The sequence below is a fragment of the Scyliorhinus canicula genome, chromosome 2 (genome assembly GCF_902713615.1).
Source record: "Scyliorhinus canicula chromosome 2, sScyCan1.1, whole genome shotgun sequence".
NCBI lineage: Eukaryota > Metazoa > Chordata > Chondrichthyes > Carcharhiniformes > Scyliorhinidae > Scyliorhinus > Scyliorhinus canicula.
In genome coordinates, this window is record NC_052147.1 from 102,108,793 (window position 1) to 102,136,251 (window position 27,459).

The 27,459-nt window shown below is 47.9% G+C and overlaps 1 protein-coding gene across 1 annotated transcript in view; it reads right to left on the reverse strand.

Annotated features, from left to right (window-relative positions):
- The window catches only part of LOC119956716 (transmembrane protein 121-like), a 103,789-nt gene extending 77,090 nt beyond the window's left edge, over nucleotides 1-26,699 (reverse strand). Inside the window, 1 exon segment of the mRNA XM_038784056.1 lies at nucleotides 26,196-26,699. The gene's annotated coding sequence lies outside the window, so the exon portion shown is untranslated.
- Between the last annotated feature and the right edge of the window lie 760 nt (nucleotides 26,700-27,459).

Below are 27,459 nucleotides of genomic sequence, written 5' to 3' on the forward strand. Positions count from 1 at the left end.
CTGTGACCCTTCACACCCGGACAAGCCCCATGGCCCTGCACAGCTGAACAAGCCCCATGACCCTTCACACCTGGACAAGCCCCGTGACCCTGCACACCTGGACAAGCCCCGTGACCCTGCACACCTGGACAAGCCCCATGGCCCTGCACACCGGGACAAGCCCCATGGCCCTGCACAGCTGAACAAGCCCCATGACCCTTCACACCTGGACAAGCCCCGTGACCCTGCACACCTGGACAAGCCCCGTGACCCTGCACACCTGGACAAGCCCCATGGCCCTGCACACCGGGACAAGCCCCATAGCCCTGCACAGCTGGACAAGCCCCATGGCCCTGCACACCTGGACAAGCCCCATGGCCCTGCACACCTGGACAAGCCCCATGGCCCTGCACACCTGGACAAGCCCCATGGCCCTGCACACCTGGACAAGCCCCATGGCCCTGCACACCTGGACAAGCCCCATGGCCCTGCACAGCTGGACAAGCCCCATGGCCCTGCACACCTGGACAAGCCCCATGGCCCTGCACACCTGGACAAGCCCCATGGCCCTGCACACCTGGACAAGCCCCATGGCTCTGGACACTTGGACAACTGGTCCCTCTCCCCTCCTCCTGGGAAGCCTTGAAAAGAATGTACACACCACACAGGGAGGCTGCTAAAAGCTGGATGCCTCATGCCTCTTCAGACATGCATGTACCCCCCCATCCCCTGTCACCCACCACAGTTCTTTCCACCCTCCCGTTCTGTTCCATCGTCCACCTTGCCACACCCCTCTAATACCATTTCCAACACCCCCAACTGGCCACACCTCCAACTATGCCTGCACCCCCTACACCACCTCTCCATCCCTCTCCCAACTTTATTTTAAACAATCCCCCAACAGACCTGGTGTGAAACTTATTTTTGGCCACCTCACCGAATTCTCCTCCCCAGCCCACCATTCAACATCAGCAAAATGAAGGAAGGGGTCATCTACAGTGCTAACAAGTGGCACTTAAATCAGCAATAATGTGCTCACTGGTGCTCATTTTGGATCCCGCCAGGGCCACTGAGCTTCTGACCTCATTATAGTCTTTGTCCAAACATGGAGAGCTGAACTGAAGAGGTGAGGCAGATGTCAAGATATCAAGGCAGCATTTGACAGAGCAGTTCCTCAGGGTGTGTCCTCGGCACAATCATCTCCAGCTGCTGCAATGACCTTCCTTCTATCATAAGTTCAGAAATGGGGATGTTTGCGGATGGCTGCACATTGTTCAGCACCATTCACAACTCCATAAATACTGAAGCAGTCCATATCCAAATGCAGCAAGACCTGGACAACATTCATACTAGGGCTCACATGTGACAAGTAACACTCATGCCATACAAGTGCCAGGCAATGACCATCTCCTACAGGAGAAAATCAAACCATCTCCCCTTGGCATTCAATGGCATTACCGTGGTGAACACCCCACTATTAAAATCCTGGTGGTTACTATTGACTAGAAACTGAACTGGACTAGCCACATAAATAATGTGGCTACAAGATATGGTCAAAGGGGCTGGGGATTCTGTGGTGAGTAACTCACCCTGACTCCCCAAACCCTGTCTACCACCTGCAAGGCACAAGTTAGGAATGAGATGGAATACAGCCATCTTGCCTGGATGAATGCGGCTCCAACAACATTGGAGCATGATAAACCAACTTAAACATTCACTCACTCCACCACTGATGCACAGTGGCAGCCATGTGTGCCACCTGCCTGGCAAGCCTCCTGAGACAGCACCTTCCAAACCAGAAACCTCTACCATTGAGAAGGACAAAGGTGACAGATGCATGGGAACGCCACTACCTGCAAGTTCACTTCTTATCCACACATCATGTGATTGGAAATATATCGGCCGTTCCTTCAGTGTCGCTGGGTCAAAATCCTGGAACTCCCTCCCTACCAGGACAAGCTGAAGTAGGTGTACCTACAAGTAGGTGTACCTACAGTGATTCAAGAAGGCTGCTCACCACCACTTTCACAAGGACAATTATGGGTGGCAATAAATGTTAGCTCAGCCGATGACACTCTCATCCCATGAAAGAATAAATTAAATCAAATGATGAGATCCATTAAGTTCTGTTTCCACGCTAACCAGAACTTTCAGCTGGCAATGCAGGCAGCCCATGTTGACTTGCACCATGTTCGGACCAACATGTTGGGCTCAGGGCAGGGTGGAGTAGGGAATCCCTCACGGACCCATAATGGTTGCCTAGCTACATGGTCATGGCCAGGCAACCGCGGAGTTTATAAACTTCCCCTGGCTTGTCTCTCGGCATGTTTGACCTTGAGATCAGCAGCTCACATATTGGCCGATCACCGAGTGCTGGAGCGCCTCTCATTGGCTCGTCAACGTTGGAAGCCCACTCGCCAGCCCTGATTGGATAACATGCCCGGTTTCTGACATTTAATTGTCTGAAGAGTTGAAAATCTCCCTGGATGTGCTTAAAGCAATACCGTGCTGGATCGGGATAGTTCCCTCCTCATGCCTGATTTAAAATCCATTCCTGAGAGGCAACAGTACAATTTATACTTGCCTGTTTCTAAAATAAAGAGGGAGACTTGCATTTCTATAGCACCTTTCATGACCTCAGGACTTCTGATAGTGCTTTGTAGCTTTTGAATTGTAACCACTACTGTAATTAAACAAATGCAAAAGCCAAGGTCTCAAAAATATCAATGACCAGGCCACCTGTTTTAATTATATCAGTAGAGGGATAAATTCTCCTGCTCTTCAAGTAGTGCCATGGGATCTTTTGCATCCTTTGACAGGGCACTTTCATGTCTCAATTCAGAAGATGGCACCTTCACCAGATTAGCACTCCCTCAAGTATTGATTGGAGTGTCCCCATGGATTCAGGGCTCAAGTGTCTGGAGTGGGACTCAAAGCCATAATGTTCTAGCTCAGAAGTTTGATTTGATGGGTTTATAAATAGCTCAAACCTGCGGAGGTGGGATCGTTCGTCAGCAGTGACTCCCCTGATGGGCCAAATTTGAAGCCTTCGGATCACATTAACTCAATCTGCTCACGCGGGCGGAAAAACAATATCCTGATTGGGATTAGGCAGCACTGAGGTTATCTGCAACGGAACAGCTGTCATTGTCTATGCATCACACAAAACAGTTAATCAAGTAGAAACTCAGTTTAGGCATTTGTGTCTGCCTGATTCAATTCTCCCTGTTATCTGACTCAACTGCCAATCTGCAATGAGGCAATAGTTTGGGGCAGGGACATTATTAAAGATTGCATTTGATAAGGTTTCACTTTGAACCAATTTGATCCAGCTTTTCTCTTTAAGATAAAGGATTGATTACCCGAGAGCTGAGGTGAGAGTATCTGCCCTTGACATTAAGGCATTGTTTGACCGAATGTGGCAGTAAGGGGCCTGAGTAAAATTAAAGTCAATGGGAATCAGGGGGAAACTCTGCACCATCTGGAGTCATTGCCAACACAAAAGGAAGATGATTGAGGTTGTTGGTGGTCAACCATCTTAGCCGCAGAGCACTGCTGCAGGAGTTCCTCTGGGCAATGCATTGGTCCAACCACGTACAGTTACTTCAAAAGCTTTTCCTCCAATATGAGGGGTTGAAAAGACAAGTGGGTGGAGTTGGGGTGTGTGGGGGGGGGGGGGGGGGGTGGGGTGGGGGGAGGGTAGGTAGATAGACAGCCACCTCCTCCCACCACCCCAGAAACATGTTGGTACAGAGGCAACCTGCTCCACGCTGACCCTCCCTCCAGCCATTACATGATGCCCGATGGCTAAACCAGGGCCAAATGAGACTTTGTCCATTACTGGAGAAAGGTCCCACCTTCTGGAGCTGGTGGACAATCCAATTGGCCAACAGCTCCATCAGACCCAGCAATACCAAGAGTGCATCAATGGCTGCTGCCTGGCCTGCAAGAGAAGAAGGAAGAAGGTCTATGTATCCCCGGAGCAGTTAAGTCCTTGGTGTTGGACAGTGACGGCTTGGGCAGGCCAAGAAGGGGGGCCGTGGCATGGGTTTAACGCTGCAGGCAGGTAGGAAGGAAAGGGGAATGTTCGATCTTAGAGGGGCCGCCTGCCAGTGGGCAAAGAGCAGCCCCCGAATCGCTCAACACCATCCAGGCCAAAGCAACCTGCTAATTGGCGCCCCATACTTTTTTCCTTTATTTCTTCACGGTATGTGGGCCAGCATTTATAGTCCACCCCTGAGGACATTTAAGAGCCAACTACACTGCTGTGGATCTGGAGTCACATATAAGCCAGACCAGGTAAGGACGACAGATTTCCTTCCCTAAAGGTCATTAGTGAACCAGCTGGGTTTTTATGATAATTGACAATGGTTTATGGTCACCTGTTAGACATTTAATTCCAGATTTTTATTGAATTCTTAGAATTTACAGTGCAGAAGGAGGCCATTCGGCCCATCAAGTCTGCACAGGCCCTTGGAAAGAGCACCTTGCCTAAGCCCACACCTCCACCCTATCCCTGTAACCCATAACCCTACCTAACCTTTTGGACACTAAGGGCAATTTAGCATGGTCAATCCACCTAACCTGCACATCTTTGGACTGTGGGAGGAAACCGGAGAACCCAGAGGAAACCCACGTAGACATGGGGAGAACGTGCAGACTCTTCACAGACAGTGACCAAAACCGGGAATCGAACCTGGGACCCTGGTTCTGTGAAGCAACTGTGTTAACCACTGTGCTACCATGCCACCCATTGCGGCATGGAATTCAAATTTCCCCATCTGCCATGGCGGGGTTTGAAACCAGGCCCCAGAGCATGACTCTGGGTCTCTGGATTACCAGTCCAGTGGTAATGCCACTATGTCACTGCGTCCCCAAAGGCATACTTGGCTATGGTGTGTACCATATACAGGATGCACAACAACAACTCACCAAGCCACCTTTGGCAACACCTTCCAAACCAATGACCTCTACCACCTACAAGGACAAGGGCTGTAGGTGACTCCAAGTCACACACCATTCTGAATTATATCATCACTCCTTCAATGTTGTTTGGTCAAAATCTTGGAACAACTACTTTCCTAACAGCCTCTGACACCAAGCCAACATTTGGCAGAGCGTGGCCTTCGTAAAATTAAAGTCAATTTCAAGAAGGCATCTCACTGCCACCTGGGAAGGAAAACTAACAACAGAAATATTTGCTGTCCTTTCCAGCAACATTCACATCCCACCTCCCGTGAATACATTTTTTAAAACGTTAATTGAGTTAAGAATTTGACTTTCCTGTATTATCTCAATCCCACATGGTTTGGGAGTCAAGAAGCTCCCTTTCAATTGACATTACTGCGGAAATTATTCATCAATTTACATTACCCCCCTTCCCATCCAACATTGGATTTTGTCCATCCATTTATTACAATAACATGCTTTAAATTAGTGCATTTACTATCACAAGGTAATTCACAGAGGTGTAAACAGCCGAGAGTGGATGCCAAATCAAAGAAGTAGCAATTAGGAGAGATGACCAAAGGCTGAGCCAAGAGTTGGGTTTTAAGCATAGTTTAATGGACGTGGGGGAGGTTGGAGAACAGACTTGGTGCTTACCTAACATCTAGCCACCTTGCACTCTCACTAGGAGTCACTGGACAACAATCAGGATGAAGGGTGATGTCATGCTGCACTCTGTTCTAAAAACAGGGGTTAGAGCCACACTTGTGCGTGCCCTGACATTTTCTGGGAGCGTGTGGAACAATGGCATCTGTCACCTTGGCTGTAAGGCACCAGGCTAACAGAATAAAGGAGTAAAGGTTAATTGTGTCTGCGTGTTGTACTGTGGTCCAAACGTGTATGATATAGTCAGGATTATAGAGACAAGGCTACAGGATGACCAGGGCTGGGAACTGAATGTCCAGGGCACTCAGGGCGAGAGCCGTGGGACAGGCTGTGACCCACGACAGCCTTCACGCCCACTTCCGGGGCCTATTCTCCCCCCCGGGTGGGGCTAGGAGCGCGGCCCCGTGCGTCACGGCGGCGCCGGCTTGACGACGGTCGTCAAGGCCGCACGTCAAGCGTCACGCCGGCTGACGCGGCCGATGATGTCAGCCGCGCATGCGCAGGTTGGACAACGCCAACCCACGCATGCGCAGTTGCCGTATTTTCCCTCAGCCGCCCCGCAAGACGTGGCGGCTTGATCTTGCGGGGCGGCAGAGGGAAAAGAGTACGTCCGTTACGTGTATCTAAAAACCTATTGACTTCCCACTTGAATACACTCAACGATTAAGCACCTTCCAGCGGTGGACGGTATGGTGGCCTAGTAGTTAGCACTGTTGCCTCACAGCGCTGAGGACCCAGGTTCGATTCCAGCCCCGGGTCACTGTCCATGTGGAATTTGCACATTCTCCCCGTGTCCGCGTGGGTCTCAACCCCACAACCCAAAGATGTGCAGGTAGGTGGAGTGGCTACGTTAAATTGCCCTTAATTGGAAAAACAAAACAATTGGGTACGTTCTCTAAGGGCGAGATTCTCCGCAAATGCGGAGAGTCATAAAGGCTGCCGTGAAACTGGCCGTGCTTCACGGCAGCCTTCACGCCCGTTCCCGGGACCCGATTCTCCCCCACCAATCGGGGCTAGGAGCGGGACCCCGGGAATCACGGCCTCGCGGCCTTAACGACCGTCGTTAAGGCTGGGCGCCAAGATGACGCGCGGCTGGCGTCTGTATGACGGCAGCCGCGCATGCGCAGGTTGGAGCCGGCTCCAATCCGCGCATGCGCGGGTGACGTCATCATGCCATTGACGGAACCCGCGCATGCGCGGTTCCACATTTCTTCACCGCCGCCCGACAAGATGTGGCGGCTTGATCTTGTCGGGCGGCGGAGGGGAAATAGTGCGTCCCTTTTGGACGCAGGCCCGACGATCGGTGGGCACCGACCGCGGGCCTGTCCCCTCCCGAGCACAACGGTGGTGCTCCCGCCCCAAACGGGCCTCCATCCAGCGCCCGTTTTTACGACGGCAGCGAGCAGGTGTGTTTGCTGCCGTGAAAAAACGGGTGTAAAGGCCCGGCCGTTTGGCCCATCGGCCGCGGAGAATCGCTGCTCGCCGTAAAAAACGGCGAGCAGCGATTCGTGACGTGGGTCGGGCGAGGGGGGGGGGTAGAATAGCGGGAGGGCGCAAAAAATGTTGGGAGGCCCTCCCGCTATTCTCCCAACCGGCATGGGCAGCGGAGAATCGCGCCCTAAATTTCTTTTAAAAAAGCATCTCCCAGCTCTCTGAGGTAGAGAATTCCAAAGATTCCTAAATCTCTGAGTGAAGTAATTTCTCCTCATCTCAGTCCCAAATGGTCAACCCCTTGTTCTGAGACTGTGATCCTGTGTTCTAGGTTCCCCAGTCAGGACAAGCACATGTTTAGCATCTATCCTGTCGAGCCTGCTGCGAATTTTTTACATCTCAATTAGATCACCATTGATTCTTCTAAACTACAGGGAATATTGGCCTAATCTCATCAATTGCCCCTCCAAGGCCAATCCCCTTATTTCAGAACGCAGTCTTCACTGCACGCCCTCTTGGGTAAGCACATTCTTCTTGACACAGTATTTCAGTGCGGTCTCACCAATACCCTGTACAATTGTGCTAAAACATCTATATCTGAGAATTATGAAATCTGTAGGGCAGTGCACTGTGATAAAGTGCAGATTGTAATGAATATCAATATGTTCACCATGATACAATGTACCGCTTTTGACTCCAAATGAGTCTGAAACAGATATTTGGAATGTGAATTTAATCTGGGATTGGCCTGGTACCGAGCCAGGGTATAACAGTTTATCTCAAAGACAATCTTTTGTGCATTATAACCAATAAGATATTCCATCCTGAGAATCCATTTTACAAGTTATAAACTTCAGCCGCCAAAAGAAATTTGGAAGTGAAGCAGCAATTAATTCTGCACATTGTTGAACATAATGGCCTTATTATGTAATTAACCAATCATGGACGTGAGGCTGTCTCTGAGAAATGGAAATGGGCGGGTGTGGCTGGAGGGCGAGACGACTGGACTCCGCACTACTCAGCTCCGATCAGCTGCCTATGCTCCTTCCTTCCCTCCTACTGGCCCACCGGGACAAACTGTTGCGTTAGGAGAAGTTTCTGAAAATGATTTTGCAAAATAATTCTGGCTCCTGTGATGCTGGGCTGGAGGAATAAGTAGATGTGGGACACTACCACCAAACAGCCAATTTATCAAGCCAATATTTTTAAACAGGGATCAAATAAAGGCAAGAAGCTGGAAATCTGAAATACCAACAAAAAATGCTGTAAAAGCTGCGGAGGTCTTGCAGCATCTGTGGAGAAAGGGAGTTAGCGGGTACGACTTTCCGCACAACCCACCACGTGTTTCACCGTGACGGATATGGCCCACGTTTGGCCGCCGGTGAAATCTTCTGGTCCTGCCGTTATCAACGGGGCATCCTGTTGAATGCACCCCTTGCTGCTGGAAACCCGAAACGGGGGAGCAATGTCGGAGCGACGGGAAGCTCCCGCCTGTCTGAACAGCCGGGAGGTTCCGGCCAACGTTTCCCATCTACGTACCGATCATTTAGATCTGAAACGTTAACTCGATTTCTCTCCACAGACCCTGCCAGACCTGCTGAGTTTATCAGCATTTTTTTGTTTTTATTTTTAACAGGGAGATTTGTAACCAGGATCACAGAATGATTCTCACCACCAGCACATACTCAGATATGGGTCTCAATTACGTAGGTCCTTTTTTAGGAGAAGGTTTACTTTTCCTTTTACAGGCGTTACTCTATTTGAGCATTTAATGAAGGGATTGCCTCACTTTTAGCATGCGTTTTCAAGGAATAGCCTCATCATTAGCATTTTTTAAAAACTATATATCTTCATTGTAATCACCCCCCTTTGTGCTCAATTTAAAATCAGGCACATGGGAGAATGTGCAAATTCCATTCCACACGACCTTTCACCACTGAAAATCATCCCCTACCATGGAATAGCATATGTCTTCCATTCCAGAATTTTCATTTTCATTGTAATCACCTGGGGGAAAAGCGAGAGAGCAGAAGTGGTGAACACTTTGTGTTGTTCCATCGGGGGTGGAACGCAGTCACTAAATCTCTCCCCCCTCGAAGCGAAGTAACTGCCTAAGGAACATAGGAGCAAGAGTAAGCCACTCAGCCTCTTGAGCTTGCCCTGCCATTCAACTAGGCCATGGCTGACCTTCTACCCCAATGCCATTTTTTGGCCGCACTGTCCCCACAACCCTTCATATCTTTAATACGTAGAGATCTACCAATCTCTGCCTTGAAAAAACTTACTTTCGGAGCACAGCTCCTTCATCAGGTAATGAAGGAGCAGTGCTCTGAAAGCTAGTGATTCAAAACAAACCTTGTTGGATTTTAAGCTGGTGTTATAAGACTCCTTACAACGCCGGCATCTCCACATCTTGAATATACTCAATATAGGAACATAAGAACTCAAAAAAGCGTATCTAACGTTTGACTACTGAGAGTCTTGCCTGCTCCAAAATACACCTCTTGTGCTTGATACATGGTATTCGGAAAGATCAATAATAATTGATGCTGAGATTACCAATATAAAACAACCATTGGTGATAGTAGCATGCCTGGCAGCACGGTAACACAGTGGCGGGGGCAGCACGGTAGCACAGTGGTTAGAACAGTTGCTTCACAGCTCCAGGGTCCCAGGTTCAATTCCCGGCTTGGGTCACTGTCTCTGCGGAGTCTGCATGTTCTCCCCGTGTCTGCGTGGGTTTCCTCCGGGTGCTCCGGTTTCCTCCCACAGTCCAAAGATGTTCACGTTAGGTGGATTGGCCAGGCTCAATTGCCCTTAGTGTCCAAAAAGGTTAAGTGGGGTTACTGGGATAGGGTGGAGGCGTGGGTTTGAGTAGGGTGCTCTTTCCAAGGGCCGGCGCAGACTCGATGGGCCGAATGTCCTCCTTTTGAACTGTAAATTCTATGATTCTATGATGTTGTTGGAGATTTTCAAATCTCTCCACTAGTGGGAATTTTCTCACCTTGGGCAGGATTCTCCATTCCTGAATCTAAGCGCTGATGCCAATGAAGCTGTGGAGTTCCACGTCAGAAAAATCGGCGCCATACCTGCACCGATTTCGCTACCAGTGAGGGGCTAGCACCGGAGCTGCGTGGAACACCTGCAGAAAATGCGAAAAACGGTTGGGGAATCGCCGGGTCCGCGATGGACCCGTGCAGGGCTGACTAGCTGCAGCCGCGCGTAGACTATACACCCCCCCCCCCACACACACACACAACAACCGCGTCTAAAAAGATGGTCCTTGTTCTGCTGGACGGCGTCCCCGTCCATCCGAATCCCACAACCCACCTCCTGACCACCCCCCACTATTCCCCCCCAGCCCTGGTAGAAGCCCCACGGCCAGCGGCACGAATGTCGGCAAAGTATGGCGGTGCTGGACACTGTCCCTCTCTCTCCGCAGACACACCAGGTTTAGAGCACACATGGACCGCGCCGTCGGGAATTCATCCCATCGGAGGCAGAGCATCGCGTGTGGGCCCGCTAATGAGATGCAAACGTGATTGCAACTGTGCGTGGCTTGTGACGCAATTATTCCGTTTTGGAGGGTTGGAGCATCGCGATTCGGCGTCAAATTGACGTCTGCCGCGATTTCGGTGGCTGGACCTATTCTCCGCCCGACTGCCATTCCCGATTTGAACGTCGGCCAATGGAGAATCCCGCCCCCTATATCTGAGTCTTGGTGGGCTAATCAATGAATATTGACCATGATTAGTTCACAACTCCATCATCATTGTATCAGCCATCTATTAGAATGAAAGGAGGCCAACTAAATGGAGCCTGGCTTTTTTTTGTTGGTTGAACCATTCCTATGTTCCTATGTTGAGAAGTATCCACCTCCTGTAACAGATGTTTGTTTTTTTTGGGGGTTTTTGCAATATCTGCTTCACTTTCAGCTGCTGTAAGTACATTTTATAACAAATCATATTGTACAATGTGAAAACAGCCCTTCTTATTAAAGTAAGAGGGGCATTGATTTTGATTATTAAATCAATGGGACTGAAATATTAAAGTGGACACTCTGCCAAGTTCACTTGACATTTCATACAAGAGTGGAATTTGGGCCTGAAGTGTCTTGGAGGGAGGGGAATTACTGGGTAGAAATCTCAACAATCTCGAGTTGTGATTTTGGCAAATTTCAACAGCCGGCCTCCCAATCTCAAGTTGTAACTTTGGCAGAAAATCAGCAGAAACGCTGAGGACATTGCTGAAGCTACGGCAGTAAATTGGGAGGTCTATCTTACAGGTATTCTACCCAGTCCATTGTTGTGTTTATGACAATATGCCAGCAGTTGAAGTTCCGTAAGGACAGAGGTTGGTCATTGAGTTTGCTAACCGTATTCAATAATTTTGTTGGTTTTTTGCCTCATTCAACATCAATTTCTTGCCTCCCCTCCATTTACTAACATCCTTACTATCCAGTTAAGTATCGCCATATTCTCTATGACGACCACATCTTCCCGTGGTCACCAATTATATTTGAGTTGTGGAAGATAAAGAAAATAGGTTTTTTGTTGGTTGATGTGATGTCCTCCATTAGAAATTTTGAAGTGTTTTAGTACAGCTTATTCAGGCTTCGCTGTACCACATTTTATTAGTTTTATTATACCAGGCTACCCATGATATTATGCTAGGCTATCACTGTAACATTGGCTGGAGCACAGCAGAAACCCAAGGGGTATTGCAATTTACATCACAGAAACATGCTGTTCAGCTCAGCTGGTTTATGCCAATGTTTCTCCTCAACATAAACCCTCTCCCCACTTCTTCATTGCACCCTATCAGTATGTCCTCATAGAATCATAGAATTCCTAGAGTATAGAATGGGGCTGTTCAGCCCATTGAGTTTGCATCGACCCTCTGAAAGAGCACCCTACCTCAGCCCACTTTCCTGCCCTATCCCCGCAACCCCATAGCCCCACCTAACCTGCACATCCCTGGACACCAAAGGGTAATTTATCATGGTCAATCCACCTAACAAGCACGTCTTTGGATTGTGGGAGGAAACCGGAGCACCCGGAGGAAACCCACGCAGACACGGGGAGAAAGTGCAAACTCCAAACAGTCACCCGAGGCCAGAACTGAACCCGGATCTCTGACGCTGTGAGGCAACACTGCTAACCACTGTGCCACCGCATTCTTTATCCTCTCACCGCAACATTCCCCATCTCCTACCATCCCGTGTTTATCCAGTCTAGCCGATGCTTTTTACAGCAATTACTCCATGCGGTAACTAGGTCCATAGCCTCACCACTCCATGTGTAAAGATGCTTTTCCTAAATTGGTTATTGGATTTATTAGTCACAGGTATTTGTGATGCTTATTTTTGGGGATTCCCCAACAAGTGGAAACATCTCTGCATCTCACCTATCAAACCTTTGATTGACCTCTACTGGCTCACCCTTCTGTCTTCCCTTTTCCATATAGGGCCTCAGCTTGTTCACGATTTGCTGATAGTTACACCATCTTAGTTCCCTTATCATCCTCATAAACATTTTGCACCATCTACAATGCCTTTTTGAAATATGAAGAGCAGAACTATGAACAATACTCTAAATGTGATACTGCTAAAGTTTGATGCAAATTGAACATAATGATGACATGGCATAAGTGCTGAACAGTCTTTTCTCTCAATAACCTGGGTGGCATCTACTTCCTGGGTAAAGACAGATGCAAAGTTTTTGTTTACTACCTCCATGTGCAAACCTCCTCCTTTTGCCACCTTTTTACTGTTTAAATGACGGTTTAATAACTGAAAGAAGATTTTGGAATTCCCATTTAAATTAGCGGGCACTCTCTTTTCATGCTCCCTCTTTGCTTCTCGTGTTTACTTTTTCACAACCCCCCCCCCCCTCCCCCTCTCCCACCGAACATTCTGTATTCAGCCTTGTTCTCAATTGTGCTTAATTTAAGTTTTCAAATTTTCAAATGATCTCCCCCCAACCTCAACAGTTTCTTGGGGAGGGAGTTCTAGATTCCGCTGCCTTTTGTGTGAAGTGCTCTGCACATCAACCCTGAATCACCTTCAGCAAACACCCTCGATTCTGGAATAATCGCTGAACTGTGGCTCCCGCTGCCAGTTTACTATGGGGCAGGGCCCAGGGACCAGAGCCCCCCTTTCCCCTGCAGTCCCAGGGCCCCCCCTCCACTTTCCCCTGCAGTCCCAGGGCCCGTCCCCTTTCCCCTGCAGTCCCAGGGCCCGTCCCCTTTCCCCTGCAGTCCCAGGGCCCCCCCTTTCCCCTGCAGTCCCAGGGTCCCCCCCTTTCCCCTGCAGTCCCAGAGCCCCCCCTTTCCCCTGCAGTCCCAGCCCCCCCCTTTCCCCTGCAGTCCCAGCCCCCCCCCCCTTTCCCCTGCAGTCCCAGGGCCCGCCCCTTTCCCCTGCAGTCCCAGGGCCCGCCCCTTTCCCCTGCAGTCCCAGGGCCCCCCCCTTTCCCCTGCAGTCCCAGGGCCCGCCCCTTTGCCCTGCAGTCCCAGCCCCCCCCCTTTCCCCTGCAGTCCCAGCCCCCCCCCCCCCTTTCCCCTGCAGTCCCAGGCCCCCCCCTTTCCCCTGCAGTCCCAGAGCCCTTTCCCCTGCAGACCAAGCCCCCCCCCTTTCCCCTGCAGTCCCAGCCCCCCCCCCTTTCCCCTGCAGTCCCTGGGCCCCCCCCCCCTTTACCCTGCAGTCCCAGGGCCCCCCTTTCCCCTGCAGTCCCAGCCACCCCCCTTTCCCCTGCAGTCCCAGCCTCCCCCCCTTTCCCCTGCAGTCCCTGCCCCCCCCCCTTTCTCCTGCAGTCCCAGGGCCTGCCCCTTTCCCCTGCAGTCCCTGGGCCCGCCCCTTTCCCCTGCAGTCCCTGGGCCCCCCTTTCCCCTGCAGTCCCAGGCCCCCCCCCCTTTCCCCTGCAGTCCCAGGGCCCGCCTCTTTACCCTGCAGTCCCAGGGCCCCCCTTTCCCCTGCAGTCCCAGGGCCCCCCCCTTTCCCCTGCAGTCCCAGGGCCCCCCCCCCCCCCCTTTCCCCTGCAGTCCCAGGGCCCGCCCCTTTCCCCTGCAGTCCCAGGGCCCGCCCCTTTCCCCTGCAGTCCCAGGGCCCACCCCTTTCCCCTGCAGTCCCTGGGCCCACCCCTTTCCCCTGCAGTCTACCACCTCAAGAACAGGGGTCAATTTCTGTACTGCTGGTGTTACTCTGAGCCACATGCTAGCACAGTGGGCTAAACAGCTGGCTTGTAATGCAGAACAATGCCAGTATCGGCCTCCCCGAACAGGCGATGGAATGTGGCGACGAGGGGCTTTTCACAGTAACTTCACTGAAGCCTGCTTGTGACAATAAGCTGTTATTATTATTAACTGAGCTAACACCACCTGAACAACCTCGCTCTGATTTTAAGGTTACTGGTTCTTGGACCAGATCCAACTGTAGCAACAAGAAATGCTCACTCGCAAGAATCTTTCTGGCTGTCACTTTTAACTAATGAGGTGAATTTTCCGTACATTTACCACAGCCTGTACAAGATCTGCAGGGTGAGAGCTAAGGGCACAGGAATGATGTAAGAATAACCTGAGAGAGCAAGAGAGTTAAACAAATTCACAGTTCATTTATTGTTTTGGAGCAGGAGTCGACCATTCAGGTGCTCAAGCCTGCTCCACCATTTCAATTAGATCATAGATAATCTGCAATCCATCACATTTTACCCACTCGGCTCCCTATCCCTTGATAAGCCTTATCCAACAGGAGTCTATCAATCTCAGCTTTGCAATTTTCAACTGGCCCCCACCTTCAGCAACCTGCTAACTTTGCCCCTAAGGAATCAGTTTGATCCTATTTATCCTGTCTACTCTGATAATTTTAAACCCTTGGATGAGATCACTCCACAGTCTTTTCATAGAATTTACAGTGCAGAAGGAGGCCATTCGGCCCATCGAGGCTGGACCGGCCCCTGGAAAGAGCACCCCACCTAAACCCATGTTAATCCATGTTTCTCCTATGTTAATTATCTAAATCCTTGCCACTGAACCGCCTTTAATGCAATTACATCCTTCCTCAAGTAAGGAGACCAAAACTGTGCATAGTTCTCCAGGTGTGGTCTCACCAATGCCTTGTACAATTGCAGCAACAGTTCCCTACTTTATACTCTATTCCTTTAGCTATGAAGGCCAAAATGCCATTTGCTTTCCTTATTACCTGCTGTACATGCATGCTAGTTTTCTGCAACACATACATGAGGACACCCAGATCCCTCTGCAGCGAAGCACTCTGGAGTTTCTCTCCATTTAGATAAGTTGCCTTTCCATTTTTCCAAGCAAAATGGATAACCTATCACTTACCCACGATAGACTCCATCTGCCAAATTTTGGCCCACTCACCTAACCTATCCATTGTAAATTTCTTATTTTCTCATTGCAACTTACGACTCAGGACACAAGAGGAGGTGCGACTCTATCTTTGAGGGAAAGGGGAAGCGGCCGGGCAGTCAAGAGTTCCAAGCACAGTAGGACATCAAGAGTAAAACCACCACAACTGAAGACAAAGCTGGCACCTCGGCCCACAACCAAGATCTTCAGATCAGCTTTGAAGTAAAATCGAACAGCCAGTTTCACTAACAGTTTCCCTGAGCAGTCCACCTTTCATTCAGGCACAATATTAAAAACTGACCCCAATAATGCAATGATTTCATTGTAAAACTGAAGAACAGCTTCTGCAGATTTCCAATCTGTTATTATTAGATTTTTTTTAAAGAAGGCAAATTGAAAGCGACCAATGTTTAAAATAATTAAGCTGTCAGAAATTCAGGTTACCACAGAATTCTGCTTGGTAGCGTGCCGGATAACACAAAGCTGATCGTACTGCAGTGGACTGTGTTCAGGTGACTGGGGTGGGACATGAACCCTTGGACTTCACTGTCTCCTCTTTTTATCTGCTTTCCATTTCATTTTGATTTCTTTTTTGGCTTTCTTAAGATTTCCCTAAGTCCTGAAGAGATTTTTACTTTTTTTTGGGTGCAAAAGGTTAATTAGTGCTTGGTTCGTTGCATTTCGATACTTCTACTTGCCAGAAATCCTACTCTTGGGAACACTGATGTAAAATGGCATAGGGTAAAGACAGATTCAATATCAGAAAGCATACTGGGTGTGCAAAAATGGTGTCAGATGGTAAAGAATTGAAAATGGCAAAACAAGTCAAGGATAAATAATTTTAATTATATTGAGAAAAATAAAAATGAAAGATGGAGTGGGGTCGGGTGAGGGAATGCCAACTTATGTCACACATGCAATAAACATGTTCAGTCAGGTTTCCATCTCTGTCTTTACTGAGAGGAGACAGGGAAACTGTGTGATCTGGAAAGGGAATGAGAGGGTTTTGCAGAACTAAACTGTAACTGCTCACAATAACTGTGCTGAACAGCTGTGCTCATACTTTTCTTATTCATTTACTGGATGTGGGCGTTGCTCGTTAGGCCAGAATTTATTGCCCATCCCTAATTGCTTCTCAGAAGGTGATGGTGAGTCGCCTTCTTGAACCACTGCAGTCCCCGAGGTGTAGGTGCACCCACTGTGCTGTTAGGGAGAGAATTCCAGGAAGTTGCCCCAGCGACAGTGAAGGAACGGCGGTATGTTTCCAAGTCAGGGTGGTGAGTGACATGGAGGGGAACCTCCAGGTGGTGGTGTTCCCAGGTATCTGCTGCTCTTGTCCTTCTAGACCTAGTGGTCGTGGGTTTGGAAGGTGCTGTCTAAGGAATCTTGGTGAGTTGCTGCAGTGCATCTTGTAGACCAGGGGTGGGCAAACTACGGCCCGCGGGCCGCATGCGGCCCGCCAAAGGTCTTTATGCGGCCCACCAAGATCAAGTCATTAAAAAAAAATCTTTTTTTTTTAAATTTTTTTTTTAATTTTAAATTTTTTTTTTATTTTAAGGTTAATGGGGGGGGGGGCTGTTGGGTTACTGGTATAGGGTGGATACGTTGACTTGAGTAGGGTGATCATTGCTCGGCACAACATGTGTTTCATGTGAAGTTTCTACTTTAAAATATTAATTAATAAAAATTAATTGCTTTTTTTCTTTAAACTGAGTTACTTTGTTTTTCAAATAAATGTGTTTCATGTAAAGTTTCTACTTTAAAATATTAATTAATAAAAATTAATTGCTTTTTTTTCTTTAAAAACCTTTTATTTTGGCTATTTTAAATATTAATTATTTTACTTAATATACTATGCGGCCCTTTAAAATTGTGAATTTCTGAATGAGGCCCTTGCACGGAAAAGTTTGCCCACCCCTGTTGTAGACAGTGCACACTGCTGCCACTGCTTGTCGGTGGTGGAGGGATTGAATGTTTATGGAAGGAGGAGCAATCAAGCGGCTGCTTTGTCTTGGATGGTGTTGAGCTTCTTGAGTGCTGTTGCTGCACTCATCCAGGCAAGTGGAGAATATTCCATTACACTCCTGACTAGTGCCAAGTAGATGGTGGACAGGCTTTTGGGAGAGGACGACGCGTTACTCACCACAGGATTCCTAATCTTTGACCTGCTCTGGTAGCCACAGAATTAATACTTTCCATCAATTTCTTAAATGTTAAGAGTTCCTGTCTCCATCACACTTTTGGACAGTGAATTCCAGATACCCATCTGGGTGAAAGGGTTTTTCCTCAAACCCTCCCTAAATCACCTATACCTTATCTTAAAACTATGCCCGGGTTATTGACCCCTCTAATAAAGAAAGTTCCTTCCATCTACCCTATTTACACTATCTATGTTCCCCATAATTTAAGGCAACTAAATCTCAGGGTGTAGATAAGATTCATCTCAGGACCCATCAGAAAGTTGCCGGAACTCTGCCACAAATCACTGAATACCGGATATGTTCCTGGGAACAGGAGAGAGGCAGATGTTGCTCCTGTTGCAAAAGTAACGCAGGAAATGACAGAGCAGCAAGCTTGATGTCCATGGTGGGCAAAGTTATGAAAAGATAAGGGCCTGGATTCTCCGTTGTGAGTCCGCCCCTCTACCGGTTCTAGCAAGGACGGAGAATTTTGCGCACCTTTCGCTGGTGGTGGAATTCTCTACTCCTGCCGCTTGTCCATGGGATTTTCCCATTGATATACTCCACACCTCTGGGAAACCCTGAGTGTACGTGGCCTGCAGGGCCAGAGAGTCCCGCCGCCAGCGAACGGCCGGAGAATTCAAGCCAAGGTGCTGGAATATCTTGATAGAGATAAGATCATGAAAGGTAGCCAACGTGGGTTCAGGAAAGAGAGATTTTGCCAATTGAACTGATTGGTTTTCTGTCATTTTAATTCTGAATCTTGCTCCCACTCTGACCTCTTTCTTCTCAACCTCCTGTAGTCCTCCAATGAAGATCCATGTGAGCTCGAGGGCCACAACCTCAACTTTCAATTTGGCATCTTCCAACCTTCTGGACTCAACACTGAATTCAACAATTCCAGACTGTGATCCTGCACCACGCCCACCCCCCCCTCCCCCCCCCCCCCCCCCTCCCACCCCTCCCCCGGCCCCATTATGTTTACATTTTCTTTGCAGGTTTTGATTTTACTCTCTTATTTCTTCTTTCCTTTTGCTTTTGAATAGCAGCTGCTCCTGATTCTGTCATTCACACCTCCCCCAGGCATATCCTTTGTTTCTTCACTTCTTCCATTACCACCCCTTTGACTTTACACCATCAACTTCTTGTCATTTACTCTCTCCTGCCTTCCAGCCTATCACAGACCTTCCCTTCAGCTCTGCTCCTCACCCCACCTCCTTTTACTTCCAGACAACATGTCTACCTTAGAGTCATAGCTTTTGCAGCACAAAAAGAGGCCCTTTGGCCCATCGTGCCTGCGCCAGCTATTAAGCAACTAGGAACATAGGAACACGAGTAGGCCATTCAGCCCCTTGAGCCTGTCCCGCCATTTAATGAAATCATGGCAGATAGTTTAATACCATTTTTCAGCACTGGATCCATAGCCTTGAATGCTATGGCATTTCAAGTGTTCATCAAAATGCTTCTTATGAGGGTTCCCACCTCTACCACCCTTTCAGGCAGTGAGTTCCAGATTCCCATCACCCTCTTGGTGAAAAGATTTTCCCTCAAATCACCTCTAAATCTCTTGCCCCTTACATTCAATCTATTCCCCCTCATTGACCCTTCCACTAAGGGTTAAAAGTTCCTTCTTATCTATCATATCTAAGTCCCTCATAATTTTGGACATCTCAATCAGGTTCCCCCCTCAGCCTTCTCTGCCCAAAGGAAAACAACCCCTGACTAACCAGCCTCTCTTCATAGCTGAAACGTTCCAGCCCAGGCAAGGTGCTGGTGAATCTCCTTTGATAGTCTGGTAGTCCTGCCACTATTATTGGTGTGCCTGCACTTCGAATAGTGTGCACAGTTCTGGTTGCCACATTACATAAAGGATATTGTAGCTACTGGAGAGATGCAGGAGAGAGAAATAGGAATGATTGAGGGGTGGAGTGAGGTATTAAGAGGAGCGATTATTTAAATTGGACATGTTCTCAGTAGAAAAGAGGACAGTAAGAGAGTATATCATTGCTGTTTGCAGAATTCAATAAGGACAAGATAATGTCAACCATGACAAGTTATTTCACGTTGCCCGACACAGTGGAACATAATGACAAAAGGAATAGGAGCTAATATGGGCCATTTGCCCCTTGTGCCTGCTCTGCTGATCAACAAAATCATGGCTGATCGAGCTCAGCTCCATCTTCCTGACGTGGAAAATGATCAAAACAGTACACATCATTTGAGTGAGGAGCAATGAGCTCCCTTGATGAAGCAAGTATCAGTGATTCATTCAAAGGAATTTGATATTTCTTTTGAGAAGATAATATTTTGGGATACAGCATATGAGCATCTTGAGACATGACTTATGGGCTGGGATTCTCCGTGGCGAGGCTGACCCCTACCGCTGCTCACCAGGATGGAGCGTTTTGGCACGCCATTTGCTGGCAGGGAGATTCTCTACTCCCGCTGCATGTCAATGGGATTTCCCATTGATGCCCTTTGCAGTGCAATCGCATCCATCCTAGTGTTCCACCCATTTTCCCAGTTCCGATGAATGGTCATCAACCTGAAACTCTATTTGTTCCTCTCTCCACCGGCACAGTCTGGCCTGCTGAGTATTTCCAGCAGTTCCTGTTTTTACTTCAGATTTCCAGCTTCTGCAGTATCTTGCCACTGTTTCACGATTTTTCTTTGGGCGCCTGGCAAAAGAGCCTGATAAGGGGTAAGTCATTGGATGTCAATATGGCCTTTGGTGCAGTTCCTCTGGAAAGGCTGGTGCTGAAAATATGTGGGATTTAGTGAAAATAATTTAGAGTGGATCCAAAACTGGTTGAGCGATAGAATTGCGGTTGTACAGGGATTGTTGTAGAATCTCTACAGTACATAAGAAGGCCATTCGGCCCATTGAGTCTGCACCGACCCTTCGAATGAGCACCCTCTATAAATTCCCTCACCAGTCCACCCCGCCCTATCCGTGTAACCCCATAACCTAACCGGCACACCCCTGGATACCATGGGACAATTTGTCACAGCCAATCCACCTAACTGCACGTCTTTGAACTGTGGAAGGAAACCAGATCACCCGAAGGGAATCCACACAGACACGGGGAGAACGTACAAACACCAGACTGTTACCCAAGGCAGGAATTGGACCTTGGTCCCTGGCACTGTGAGGCTGCAGTGCTAACTATCATCAGCATAGAATAATGTAAACCAGAGGCAGCCCACTATTTAGGGCCCTCTTTTGTTTAATTTTGTGACATCTGGAGCTGGAAGCAACTGTCAGTGTTTCAATATGAAGTTGACACAAAGCTAATGAAGATAGTAGCATCCAAAGTTGGCATTACCAAATCCTGATTGAATTCTGCAAACAGCAATGATATCAGCTCTTATTTCTCTTCTTCGGGGTACGCTAAGGGAATGTTTCAATACACTTGGGAATTGGACAGACAGATGAAATTCAATGTGTTGAAATGCAAAATGTTTCACATGGGAACAAAAATCTAATAGATTGTGGTGCCGATAAATTGAGGTTATCGTAGCAATGCTCGGTGGCAGTTGAGTCAAGCAAAACAGATGTTGAGGTGCATTAAAAGATCAATCATGAACCAAGATAGTCTGGTAGTCCTGCCACTATTATTGGTGTGCCTGCACTTCGAATAGTGTGCACAGTTCTGGTTGCCACATTACATAAAGGATATTGTAGCTACTGGAAAGATGCAGGAGAGAGAAATAGGAATGATTGAGGGGTGGAGTGAGGTATTAAGAGGAGCGATTATTTAAATTGGACATGTTCTCAGTAGAAAAGAGGACAGTAAGAGATTATATCATTGCTGTTTGCAGAATTCAGTAACGACAAGATAATGTCAACCATGACAAGTTATTTCACGTTGCCCGACACAGTGGAACATAATGACAAAAGGAATAGGAGCTAATATGGGCCATTTGCCCCTTGTGCCTGTTCTGCTGATCAACAAAATCATGGCTGATCGAGCTCAGCTCCATCTTCCTGACGTGGAAAATTGTCAAAACAGGACACATCATTTGAGTGAGGAGCAATGAGCAAGTAACAGTGATTCATTCAAAGGTGTTTGATATTTCTTTTGAGAAGATAATATTTTAGGATACAGCATATGAGCATCTTGAGACATGACATATGGGCTGGGATTCACCATGGCGAGGCTGACCCCTACCGCTGCTCACCAGGATGGAGCGTTTTGGCACGCCACTTGCTGGCAGGGAGATTCTCTACTCCCGCTGCATGTCAATGGGATTTCCCATTGAAGTCCCCCGCGCTGCCGGGAACACCGTTGCCGGCGGAACCGGAGAATCCCGCCACCAGCGAACGGCCAGAGAATTCCACACACGGTACGTGCAACATGCTTGGAAGGAGAAGGTAACTTTGGATCTGTAATTTCCAATGTTTTCTATCACTGGGGCTTTCCTCACCTCACGTCAGGGTTTGTTGGAGACTAACTGACAGCGATTGATTCCATAACTTATCAACAACTCCATTTTCATATTGGGTGATTACTTGAAGGGCCAGATGGACTTTGGTCTTTTTCCATCCAACAATTCCTGAAAAAGATTGTTCAACCACACAAAGCCAACAGTTCCACTTTTCCACATCTGCCACAAAGCTAATTCAACAATACAGAATCGCAGACTGGTTACGGCACAGAAAGAGACCATTTGGCCCATCTTGTTTTCACCGGCTCTCCAAACGAGCACCATGACTCAGTGCCATTCCCTGCTTTTTCCCCGTACCCCTACACATCGTTTCTATTCACTTTATCATCTATTGCTCTCTTGAATGCCTTGGACCCTGCCCCCATCACATTTCTGGGCAGAACATTCCTGACCCAAACCACTTGCTGTGTGAAAACATATTTTTCTCACATCACATTTTCTTCTTTTACAAATCACCTTAAATCTATGCCCTTTCCCTCTTCATCCTTTTTGTTTGCGAGCGAGAACAGTTTCTCCTTATCGACTCTGTCTGCCCCCCCCCCCCCCCATGACTTTGAACGTGGATCATTTATTGTAACCTTCCAAAAAAGAATGCAAGTTAATAACCGGCAGAGTAGCTCTGCTTTTTTTTTCCAGGCAGGACCATTTTTCTGAAGCACAGGAAGGAAAATAATATTAGCACCTCTCTTTGTAATGGAATTTACCGCAAATCTGCTGTAATTTAGAGTTACATCGAAATACAGGAGACCTACCATCTGCATAAAAATTATCCCTTTGGCAAGGAGTTTTTAACAAGTTGCTTTTTAAAGAGGAAATTACACCATTGAGGCCTTATCAAAAAGAGGGTTCCCTCAATGTAATTGAAAGGCAGAATACTGTGGATGCTGGAACTCGGATAATAAAACAGAAACTGCTGGAAATACTCAGTGGGTCGGGCAGCACCTGTGTGGAGAGAGGAACAGAGTCAACATTTCAGATCAATGACCTTTCAGGTTCCAGCATGCTCTGTTTCTTTTTCAGAAACTCTGTTTCTCGGTTTCATATTGTAAGCCCTTTTAGATAGCAGTATCCCTATCACCATTAAAGAGGGAGACTCACAATTCAGGATCCACTTCTAAAACTGGCAGTCATGCCCTTAGGGCCCCTTTTAACGAGAATCTTGTCATCAATATTGAGAGGGTCAGTTAGCTCAGTACGTTGGATGAGTGGTGTGCGATGCCAACAGCGTGGGTTCAATTCCCATACTGACTGATATGAAGGATGAAGCCTTCTCCACCTTTCTGCTTGCCTGAGATAGAACATAGAACAAATAGTGCAGAAGGAGGCCGTTCAGCCCATCGAGTCTGCACGACCCACGTTAAGCCCTCACTTCCACTGTAACCCAATAACCCCTCCTAACCTTTTAGGACACTAAGAGCAATTTAGCATGGCCAATCCACCTAACCTGCACGTCTTTGAACTGTGGGAGGAAACCGGAGCACCCGGAGGCAACCCACGCAGACACAGGGAGAACGTACAGACTCTGCACAGACAGTGACCCAGCGAGGAATCGAACCTGGGGTGTTGTGACCCACAGGTTAAATCACCACCAGTCAGCTCTCAAAGATGAGAACCTCCTCTGGGACCATCAATATCACTTCTGAAAACTAAATATGCTATTAAAAAAAGGACTGATTAATTCTAACGAAAAAATCCTTTGACATCACTCAGAAACATTCCACGCTGTGTGAACTATCGAACACAGTTTTAAATTACATTATTGACTAAATGTTGGCAGATTTAGGGACTGAGTTTCTATTGATAACCCAGTTCTCTTTCTATTGCTCAGTAACTCCTCCCAGCGTATTGCTGGCTGTATCTCTACTGATGCTAATCCTGCTGTCCGAAACTAAACCCCCTCCGAAACGGGTTCAGTTTTTGGGGGATCCTGTTAAAAATGGTGATCGGAAGGAGGGCATCCAAGAGCTTATTCACTGATCAAAAGGCACTCACGTGGCAGCACGCAAGTTTGTAAAACTGTATGTTCAGACACCAGCTTGCAGCAAACTGCTCGAGGCATCCCTGCTTTTTCAAACAAAAAGCGAATCACTGAAAGCAGTTTGTTGTGGATTTAATTTTGCATTGGAGTGTTTTCTGAGAGCTGATTATGCCTGTGAAATGACCTGATTTCATCAAAACCACGAACATTGAGTGCCTCGATCCATTTACAGGCCCCTCTTCGGCAAATGAAATAATGGGTTCATTAACACATTCAAACTGGGGAAAAAAGGTCTGCTGCACAACTTATTTGACTTCCCTTCAGGGGGAGGCACAGAAAACTCTTGGTACCACATTGTGCAGTGGAATGGGCAGGGCACTTCATTAAAATCTCAGGCACACTGTGCGGTGGAGCCTCTGTGTTGCAATGGGGAGTAATGGAGTAGTTAATGAACAGCGCCTAACCTTACACAGTACTTACTGGAAAGCTGTGCACAGACAATGCTGAGATGCCATTTCCACAGGGCAAACGGATGCGTTACATGCATTTGCGTTTCCTCTCAACACACAACCATTCTCTCACTGCCTTCTACAAGTTACACAAGGTTTCTTTAATGTCCTTTGCGTCAAGTTTACTTACGATTGATCATTAAATAAGAAAAATACACCTCCCATTCTAGTTCACAGTCACTAACACATGGGGATTTAATGAGCATCTTGCCCCTGCTTGAGAATTATTTCAGCCTAGGGCAGCACGGTGGTGCAGTGGGTTAGCCCTGCTGCCTCACGGCACCAAGGTTCCAGGTTCAATACTGGCTCTGGGTCACTGTCCATGTGGAGTTTGCACATTCTCCCTGTGTTTGTGTGTTTTTTTTCATCCCCACAACCCAAAGATGTGCGGGGTAGGTGAATTAACTGCGCTAAATTGCCCCTTAATTGGAAAAAAATGAATTGGGTACTCTAAAATTCATTAGAAAAAAATAATTATTTCAGCCTGGGATATTAAGACTTTTAACTGAATTACACATGTCTCTCACATATCTCTATCCCCCCTCACGACTCATTACTGCCACCTATTGTGAATTCAATCAAACATGTCTCAACTTTTTTTTCCCAAATAGAAAACCTGACTTTTACAAAAACAAAAATGATTTCAGTTGACTCTTTTTGCAGAGCAAGCATTTGAACACTCGCTCAGCTGCCTATCTCCCTCTCCAATGGGCTAACCGTAAACCATTTGCCCCGGCCCTTGCAATGTAGCCCTTCCAGAAGAGAGGGAGAGACAGCTGTAGATAACTCTGGGCAGTTCTCCCCGAGACCAGGAGCTCTTCCAAGGGAGGGCGAGAGATCCAGGGAGCTGGGCCAGCGGCAGCTCCCAATGTCATCATTGCACCTCATGGACTACTGGGCGCTTTCTGCGACCATGTTTGTGTGCTTGTCAAACGAATGCCATTAAAGAAAACTTTGCCTAACTGCGTTTAAAAAATCAACTTGGCGTTTTCCCTAATCTTGGAATCGACAACCTAAAGATGGTGTGGGGAGGACCCCCCCCCCCCCCCCTTGATCCCAGAAAGCTCTCTCTCCTGTTGTACACATGAGTGTATACATCTGACAGTAATCTTGTTGCATTGTTGAGTCTAAAAAGTAATTAAATGGGAGAGGAGGGGAGGAGGTAACTAAATTCTTAATCTCCCTAAATCATTTTTGAGGACAGACCTGTGACTTGAACATCTCCAGTGTGTGAAGCAGAGGCCAGGGGCTCGTCTACTTGACAGGATTCCGTGTAACAGCATTCAAATAAAAGTTCAAACGCTTTTAAACAGATGGAACCTTCACTCATGCATCCTCCTCCTCTCCCTGCCCATTATATCCCGAGAGCTTCCATTCATTCATTCCTGTAAAGCCCCCCTCTGGATGCTCAGAGTCCTTGCAAAGGTCAGAATTCCTCGATTTTAAAATAGAGCACACACATACAGATCCCAGTCAGAATGTGTGGGGCTGGGATAAGGAAGAGGCTGTCTGGTGTGTGACAACTGGATGGAGTGCGTTACCCAGGGGCACAGAGAAAAGGCGAAGGGGCTGGGGGGGGGGGGGGGGGGAGGGGGGTTGTGGATGTGCCCCCGAAAGAAGAATGTGGCTCTCTGATTCCGAAAAAGCTCTGCCGCCCTCCACAATCCCAGTAAAATCGCGCGTTTCTCTTACCGGATGCCTGTGGTGTGTGTTTTGTTTTAAATCCGCGGGACTCAGTACATTGGCGTAGCTTCCCAATTCCACTGTAGGCGCGACGAGAGGCTATTTGTAATCTTCCCACCCCGAGAGGAAGGAATCCCGGTTAGATAGGTTTCCTGTGTGGCATTGAGGACAGAGGCAGGAATCCTGAGCTGGTTTCTGTCTCCCTCACAGAGTGACCCTTTTCAAATCAAGTCTCTCTCTGTCTGTCTGAGCATTCGCTGCTTCCTTGGTTCCTGCTCCTTTCCCGCCGTGTGATACTGAACGAGGCTGGGAGCTGACTCCGTGCAGTTCAATGTGCATAATTTATCTGCAATTTGCCTATGTATGAAAGACTGTCACACTGTCCTGCACTGCCTAAGATCAGTGTTCTTCCAGCCATCCCTCCCTCCCCCTCACAATCTGGAGCTTTCACTCACATTGAACGCAGTCATTTGCAAGATGAATACCAACATTCCGCCAGCCCAGCCTTCCTCCCACTCCCTCTCCCCCCACAATGCCATACCCTGGAGGTTAGAGCCAAAGAGTTAAAATCAAGCGTGTGGGCTCCTCTGACGGAACACCCTTGCGGCCTGAGGTGGAACAGAGAAGTCTTTTGTAGATTGATTCATGATAAACAGGCCCAGCCTCTTCTCCGTCCTAATGGCATTAATACTGCAGGGGGGAGCAGAGCAGCAATGAACTGGGTTCCTGGAATTAATTATGCAGTTTTTTTTTGGGGGGGGGGGGGGGGAGAGGCGGTGGGAGAGAACCATTCCCTTCTCTCATCTTCCGGATCTCTGAAGGCTTATTCAGAGTGGATGGCTGTAACTTGCTGCTTTGTATATAACATCAATAGACCACTATTTATACTGACAGACTTAATAGAGGGGTGATCAGAAATAAGAGACTGCAGGCTGACGAAAGATGTCAATTCTTCAAGAGTTGCCTCAGATTTGCCTCATCGGTCACAGCAAGTGCAAAGCTGGCTCCACCTGTGAGCACTAGTTAGAGACGGGCCTGGAAGTAACACCAAGGTGGTAGCTATGGTGAAAGTTTCTTCGGCATCGCATCTCGACTCGACCTTTCGACTAAGATCAAGCGCAGGATCAAGCCCGAGATCAGGTGTTAATCCTGTTCTTGTCAGCTTGGATCTAGTTTGTGGGGACCATGAATTAGATTGAATTTGAATTTGGATTGGCTTTTGGAGCAAGCAACGGGATGGATTAAGGGCCTTGCCCTATCCACGCTGCACATT